General features: G+C 46.9%; 1 long non-coding RNA gene across 1 annotated transcript; it reads right to left on the minus strand.

Annotated features, from left to right (window-relative positions):
- Window positions 1–550: 550 nt before the first annotated feature.
- On the minus strand, window positions 551–2067 carry LOC125549282 (uncharacterized). Its single transcript, XR_007301299.2, has 3 exons — window positions 1658–2067; window positions 951–1040; window positions 551–842 (listed from the first exon to the last, which is right to left on the minus strand). It is a non-coding gene; the product is annotated as an uncharacterized LOC125549282 (long non-coding RNA).
- Window positions 2068–7285: the final 5218 nt, after the last annotated feature.

Here is a 7285-nt window from a genome sequence, read left to right on the forward strand (position 1 = left end):
AGAATTATCATGGGGTACCGGGAAACGCGGTTACCGGGCGGTAACCGAATTTACCGCCCGGTACCCAAAACCATGCTTCCAATGCATTGAAGCTTACATGAAGAGCTAAGCACATTAAAAACTTTAGCAACTAAAGACCCCAATGCATACTCCCTCCGTTCGGGATTTCAGATCGAATTTTCTCTACAAGTGCTTGTATTTTTGCCTCCTCTGCTACTGTAAGATCACATTTCCCTGATAACACATAGTCATTCAAATGCACCTGTTCATCATATTACTCCACCAAATTGTCTCTAGATAGACTGTCTTCAGCTGTAAATAAGTTTCAACAGTAAGAGGACATGTGGTGGAGGTAACTGAATAATCCCAGTACACAACTTACCTGATAATTCCTCAGAAGAATATGATATTGCAGCCTTCTTTGCTGATTTTTTATAACCGTACAACCTTTCCTTTTGGCTTCCATCTGAATCTGATCTTTCGCTTGGTGAAGACTGAGTAGTATCACCACAAGAACTACTAGAATTATCAACATCAAATGTGCTTGGGTTCCTAACATCAGGACCAGCAGTTCCCATCCTAGCACAGCACGATGCTTTCTGCGTGCCACTGGAATCGAATATTGTAACCTTGAAGCAGGCGTTTTCAAGGTAACGAAACATCAATGAATAATGTTCTTCTATTTTATTGGCATCAACAAATGATGCCCATCCAGACTTCAAAATTGTTCGGTTCATATTCTCGGTAACTCCAACATCATAGACGTTACCATTAGGGGACTCTAGTTTGACAGTTCTCCAGACCTTTCCTCCAAATTGGTTCACAAACCACTCCGGTATGACCTGTAACAAGAAGGAATGGTGCAAAAAATGTTTGAGGCAACAAAAAAACTCGAAAAACATCGGACAGCCCACTGAATTAGGAAATTAGGAAAGGCAGAAATAGCTAACCAGGCTGTGCATGAAGTTGCCATTGATCTGCCTTAGAAACTTAAGCTTGATCTGGCAGCATTCACATGGATCACTCATCTTGAATAAGTCCTGTAAAACGAACTATATATCATGTGTTTGCATAACTAACGATACCCTAAAATCATTCAAGATCAGTTATAATGCCCTCTCCCAAATCCAAAAGTAAAGGTCATGCCGTTTGTGGTCAGTATGACGCCCTAAATATTTCTGGGAGATTTGATGAGCATAAGCCCCATGTTATTTGGGGCATTGAAAATATAGCCCGCTTCTGTTACTCAAATTTGGGGTATGAGCAGATGCAAGCTTGTGCGCTCAGTGCTGGGTGCTAGGACTGAACGTTTTGTACTTGGACTAAATGTTGTGAGAAGAACATTTATGCTGTGCATGTATGCTGGATCTGCAAGTGAAAGTTATGCGCATATGCAAATGCAACTGACCATTGTGTTTGTGTGCACTCTGAATATATGCAAAGTTGATGCTTCAGGCATCTTTATATATGATTCATGAATCAGGATACATGCATTTGGTGCTTGTAGGAAAAAAAAACTAAGTATATGCAAAATTAAATGTTTCAGGCATGAGCTTGATTTTGACAGCATATATAGACTCCATGCTGGATTTGGCAGCAGCATGAATTGGATAGTGCAAAATGTGCTAGACATGGAGATTTTTTACAACTGAGTTACCTGCGTCGCCTCGACGGTCGTCTTCCTCTCTGTCCTCGTGCGTGGTGGCGCTCCCACCCTGTCTTGTCCGCTCCCGGCTGTACAAGACGAACAAATATGAACAGTGTGCTCAATCAGAGCTGGTGCTGTCGAACCATGGTTACCATGTACTACATGAGAGAGTATGCAAAAAATGCAAATCTATCATAGGGAAAATAATTTTCTGACTGGATCTATTGACTACTAGGCTCCATTTGTGATGCTACTAGGGGGATAAAATGCAGATCTAATATGAATCAACCACTGATGTCTCTTAGAACAGAAAAGAAACACTGATGGTAAGCAATCATAGAACATTCAGTTTCTGAAACTCATATCATGGTAGGACAACATGACTGCTTTGTGCTATATCCTACCAACCAGCTTCTGAAAACCAGCAGAAATAAAAATAAAGCAAAATAACAATGAAACTAAGAACAAATACTATTGCTCCATGCAGATGTGGAAGAAGAGAGGATATGAGTAACTTGCAAACAAAGAGGGTCACTTGCCAGAAGAAGCTCACCGGTGGTGCTGGAGGTAGAGGGGTATGCTGTTCCGGTCTTACTTATGGAGAGAGCATCCAGGGACTGCAAGGGCACACACATGCCAACAGTATAGAGCTGTCATTTGAGCCTGCGCTGCACTTAGGCTTCTCGTATTCCCAAGGCAACTCAGAGAATCTCAGACAACTCAGAGAGATTCTATTCTCACTCTTCGTCTTCCCGATACTATTTACCAAAAAAGTGGGAGAATCTCAGACAACTGGGTGAAAAGGTAGCTTGGTCACGGGTGAAAAAGTAGCATATTTCTTGTGTGTTTTCAACTATATATAATGTTACTTTTACATCTGAGCTTGAACCTGAAAATTTCAGGCAAAATACTACTCCAGATTGAAAGGATATTGCACGTGTCTTCTTTTTTGAAAAGGAGATTAAACTTCTGGTCTCTGCATCAATCAATGCATGCCGTTGACTCATTTATATTCTAACTCATTTCAGAAGATGTGTCTACCTTTATTAGTAACTAGAAAGCAGCATGGTAAGAACCAATTCTGGAAGTTTACACCCTGTTAAGCTAGCTAATGAAAATCACTGTGTACACAACCAAGACATTACCAGCAGCTATATAATCCAGTCCGAACATATATCAAAATGGTTGTGCACATCACATCAGAGAAAAATACTGCTGATTATTTTCTCGAAAAGATGCATATTATTGCCTCCCATATTCTCGAATTATCGACTAAAGCAGTGACAAGTACCAGCTAATACCGTAATAGAACCAGTGAATAATTTCTAGTCACACATACTCCGGCTACTGGGTGTCATTGCCTGCAATCCGGAAGATTCCGCTGGTATTATGCAAGGATTCCAGCCAGAACCAATGTACAGTAATTACTATGAGATAATCCACCGTGGACATGCCGGTAGGGAGAAGAAGAAAAAATACAAGCAGGAGGAGGATGCGAATGCCCACCGCGCATGACTCTGCTTCCACCCTTGGCCGTCCCCGCCGACCGTCCCCATCCACGATGCCCCAGCACAGCCGAATCATCACCGTTTGGAGTCAGTGGGATGGGGAGGTTGTAGCTGTACATAGGCACGACGAGCTAGCGCGGGGTCGGGATGGAAGCGAGATCCCTGTCCCCACGGCCGATGCATCCGAAGCCGTCGGGCCCAGGACGGAGAGCACGACACCCAGCGTATATCCCGCCGCCGATCATCCGAGCGGCCGGAGGCCTGCTGGGTTTGGTCGGCGAGGAGGGGAAGCGGTCAGAGTGTTGATGTAGGTGCGGCAGGTGGAATGCTTGCGTCGGCTGGCAGGGGAGTAGCTCCTTAGGAGTAGCAACTCGCGGTGAAAATTGACAGATTTGGGCCTTTTCCAAAAATTTAGCACAAGATAGACCGGTTTTAAAATATATATCATAAAATGACCACATCTGATTTTTCATTGGATCCAAAATGCCCGATACACCTCGCTTTCCCCTCAGGGCCGGTCCTGAAATTTCAGGGGCCCGGGGCGAAACTACAATCCGGGGCCCTTACAATCCGGGGCCCTTAGTTTAAATGTATAACTAGTAATTGTCATGCTTGTTCAATCTAATTTTCATTTCATTCCAAGAGTTCATGTTGGTAATGTGGTCAACACTAGCTTCATGTTCTTTCAGTCTCTCACTAATATCACTAATATGCTGCCAATCACAAAACCCATCATGCCCCAATGCACTCTTGCATTTATCAGAATTGAAAAGCTTACAGCAAAAACAAAACACTTTCTTTGCGTGTTTTGAAAAAACTAACCATCTTCTATCACGCACCTCTCCATTGCTCATTTTTCTTGAGTAATGGCTATACGAAAAATATCTTAAAGTTTCATCCAAAGGATATTTAGTGTTTTCTTCTTTCCCTTTAGGCCCCTTTTCCACTAATATGTCCCTCGCTTTGTTATCAAGACTACCCCAATTGCTTGGATCATAAATATCCACAGTAATAACCGGCTCCTCATCAACACTAGCAGATTCTGTCGCAGATGAATTAAATATGGGCTCATGATCACTCACATTGGTATCATCCATGTCGATGTCAACATCGTTTTCTGTAGGGGTATGACCATCATCTTCCCGATTGGCATTAGTTTGATCATCCGCGAGAACTATCGCCAACTCCTCTGGATTTCTTGAAGTGCCTGTGTTGCTCTTATAATATTTAAAAAGAGATCCTTTCATTGCCTCTTTCTCCTCATCTGCTTCCTTCTTCTTTTCTCTTCTAAGACTTCCGGATGGATACTTTTTACCCGAAGCCCGATGACCTTGCTGAAATTGAAAGGAACAATTAGCAGAAAGCTAATTAAAATATTAGATTATTGCAGATGATCTTCATCTAATATCATGACAAAATCTGGCGGGGCACAATATAGTACCTTCTCTCTGTAATCTAATCTGGCTATATGTGTTCAATCCTCAAAGATTTGATCGCCTAGCCTACAATTTCCTATTGACCTGTTGATTCAGGAATCATGATTAAAAAAAACAGGAACAAAGAACACTAGAACAGGCGAGGGCAGACGGCAGAGCCGCAGAGGGCACGAGGAGAGACGTACCTGCTGCCTGCTGCAGTCGGCGTTTCGTTCCGTCGTTCCTCGTTCGTAGGAGGCCGCAGAGACGCAGAGTTCAAGACGGCGATTAAACGAACAACAGTCAGCGGAAGAACGACCGATCCGAAGGAAAAGGAAACCCTGAATCAAGCGATTCCTTTCCTGTGCACGCACTGTGCCTGTACGTGGTTGAAACATGGGCCGCCCCGTTCGCCCCCCCTTAGGGCCGGCCCTGTTTCCCCTCCTCCGGCGATGCTCCTACGAGCGTCCAGGAGGGCAACACTAGTGTCGCCGTTGGGCCCCCCTCCTCCACTCCCTCCTTCCCTCGCCGCCAGCAGGGGCGCGAGTGAGCGAAGCCTGGTCTGTTAGAATAAATCCAAAGCGCTCCGTCGATCTACCGATGACCAGGCAATCACACAAGGCACGACACCGAGATTTGTTAACGAGGTTCACCGTCATGGCTACATCCCCGGGGCCTGACTATGGGCGCTCCTCTCCGTGACACCTCTATAATACCGCACACCGGCCACCCGGGCGCCGGCACACACCGCCGGCTCCCCCTGTGTGCCTGTGCTATTATGTTGGCATCGGTTACATCGTGTGTCTACCCTACATGGAGTCATGTTGAAGGTGGAGCTGGAGTCTGATGGATGGCTACATTCTGAGCTGATGGAGGGGCTACGGCGTAAATGCATGGAGAGTCGAAGCCTATTTCAGCGGGATAGCGAGAGACACGCGGGGTGGACTGGGGCCCAGTGGTCTGATGGAGACGTGATACTCGGCATCGGTCGGTGATGGTCGGTGGTTCTCTGCAGTGGGGGTTGAGGCAGTGTGGGCTAGCTACCCGGGAGACTCGACCAGGACAGCAGAGGCTCGACGCGATGATAGCGGCGAGGCGTGCGGTAAGCACGCGACACAGCGACAGGCCAAGGCACTGGTGGTCAGACATGTGGCCAGACAAATTGTGCAGGGGGTGCTGAAGCAGTGTTGACGAGTACAAGATTCAAGTTGGTGACTGGGTCTATCGTTGCCGGAAGATGGACATGAGTTGACCATGAAGAATCTGAGAAAGTGGCGAAGAGTCTGAAATTGTCAATAGTTGAGAGAGTACATGGCCGTATATTCTGTGGTGTTCAGTGCACATGGCAAAGTGCGGATGACAAGTACAGAAGGAGGCAGAGCGCTATAGCTGTGGGACATGTCAAAGACTATCCGGGGAAAAAGGTGAGACAACTGTTAATCTGACTCAGGGTGACACAAGGCGACAGTGAAATTCCTTCAAATTTCAGAAAGGCAGTCAAGAAAGAGCGGTGACTTGAGTTCATGTAACTCTTATATGTGGCGTTCAATATGTGAGTTGTTCATTTTCATGCAGATAGTGGTCAGTGTGTGATGGCGTTGAACGGATTCTCCGGAAATTAGGAGCACAAAGTAGAGTATTGAGGAACTTAATTTTGCTCGAGTGTTGACTGTGAACAAGACGAGAAGGGACTACAATTGCAGGTGGAGTCACATGGAGTCTGGGAGTAGCAGCGGTGCTCATGGCGTATCTCAAGTCCAATGTATATGGAGGTTCGACGCATGGATGAATTCAAGGTGGTGAAGAATATTCGCCAAGGTGGAGTTTGTTAGAATTATGTCGAATATTATTGTACAAGGTAGGTTACAGTTGGACTTGGTTTTAGACTATGTGTAGACAGGATAAGAGTTGTGTCCTAATAGGACACTTGTATCCTAGGCCTCTCATATATATCGGGGATAGACACATGATGTAACCGTTGCCAACATAATATTCGACACAACTCTAACATGGTCGTCGCCGGCGGCGGCTGGCTCCTTCGTTTCCTCGTGCGGGGGATGTGACGCCGGCGACTGGCTCCTTCGTTTCCTCGTGTGGGGGATGCGACCCATGCCGAAAGTGTCAGGCAAGGATGCGATGCTCGGTGCCAGGCACTGCAGCGCAGCAGCGCTCTGGAGTTGGCCGGCGACGATGGCATGGCGTTCGTGCGATGGATGGCATGGAGGTGGTGCGGGCTGGAGGTTGGTGGTGGCGGTTGTTGCTTCGCCGTGGTGTGTCCATATCCGCCCCTGGCGCTGCGGGTCACGGACGGCCTCCCTTGTCGTGGCTCGCTGGCGGGGGCCAGTGCGGTAGTGGTTCAATGTGTGTGCCTGTTGCCCGGTTGGGCCCTTGCGGCGGGCCTGTGGTGCACGACGCGGGAGGGCTCCCTTGTGGCCATCTATATGGCTATGGCGTCATGGCTGCATGTGGTTGGTGAAGCTGGGATGCGACGGAGGAGTATGAGCACCGGGGTCCATCACTTGCCGAGTCCGTGTATTGGCCGACGGCGGTGGCTTTCGTGGACGTCTTTGTCCTCCCTACAGCTCCGTCGCGGTGTTTCTCACTCCTTTCATGATGCTCTAGGTGAAAACATGATCTTCATGATCAGATGGTGGTGGCTATCAATGGTCGTGACCTTCTTGAAGGCATCGTTTTTGGAGTTGTCAAAACCGGCG

Source organism: Triticum urartu, chromosome 3A, assembly GCF_056163025.1.
Source record: "Triticum urartu cultivar PI428250 chromosome 3A, HENAU_Tu73, whole genome shotgun sequence".
NCBI classification, from domain to species: Eukaryota; Viridiplantae; Streptophyta; class Magnoliopsida; order Poales; family Poaceae; genus Triticum; species Triticum urartu.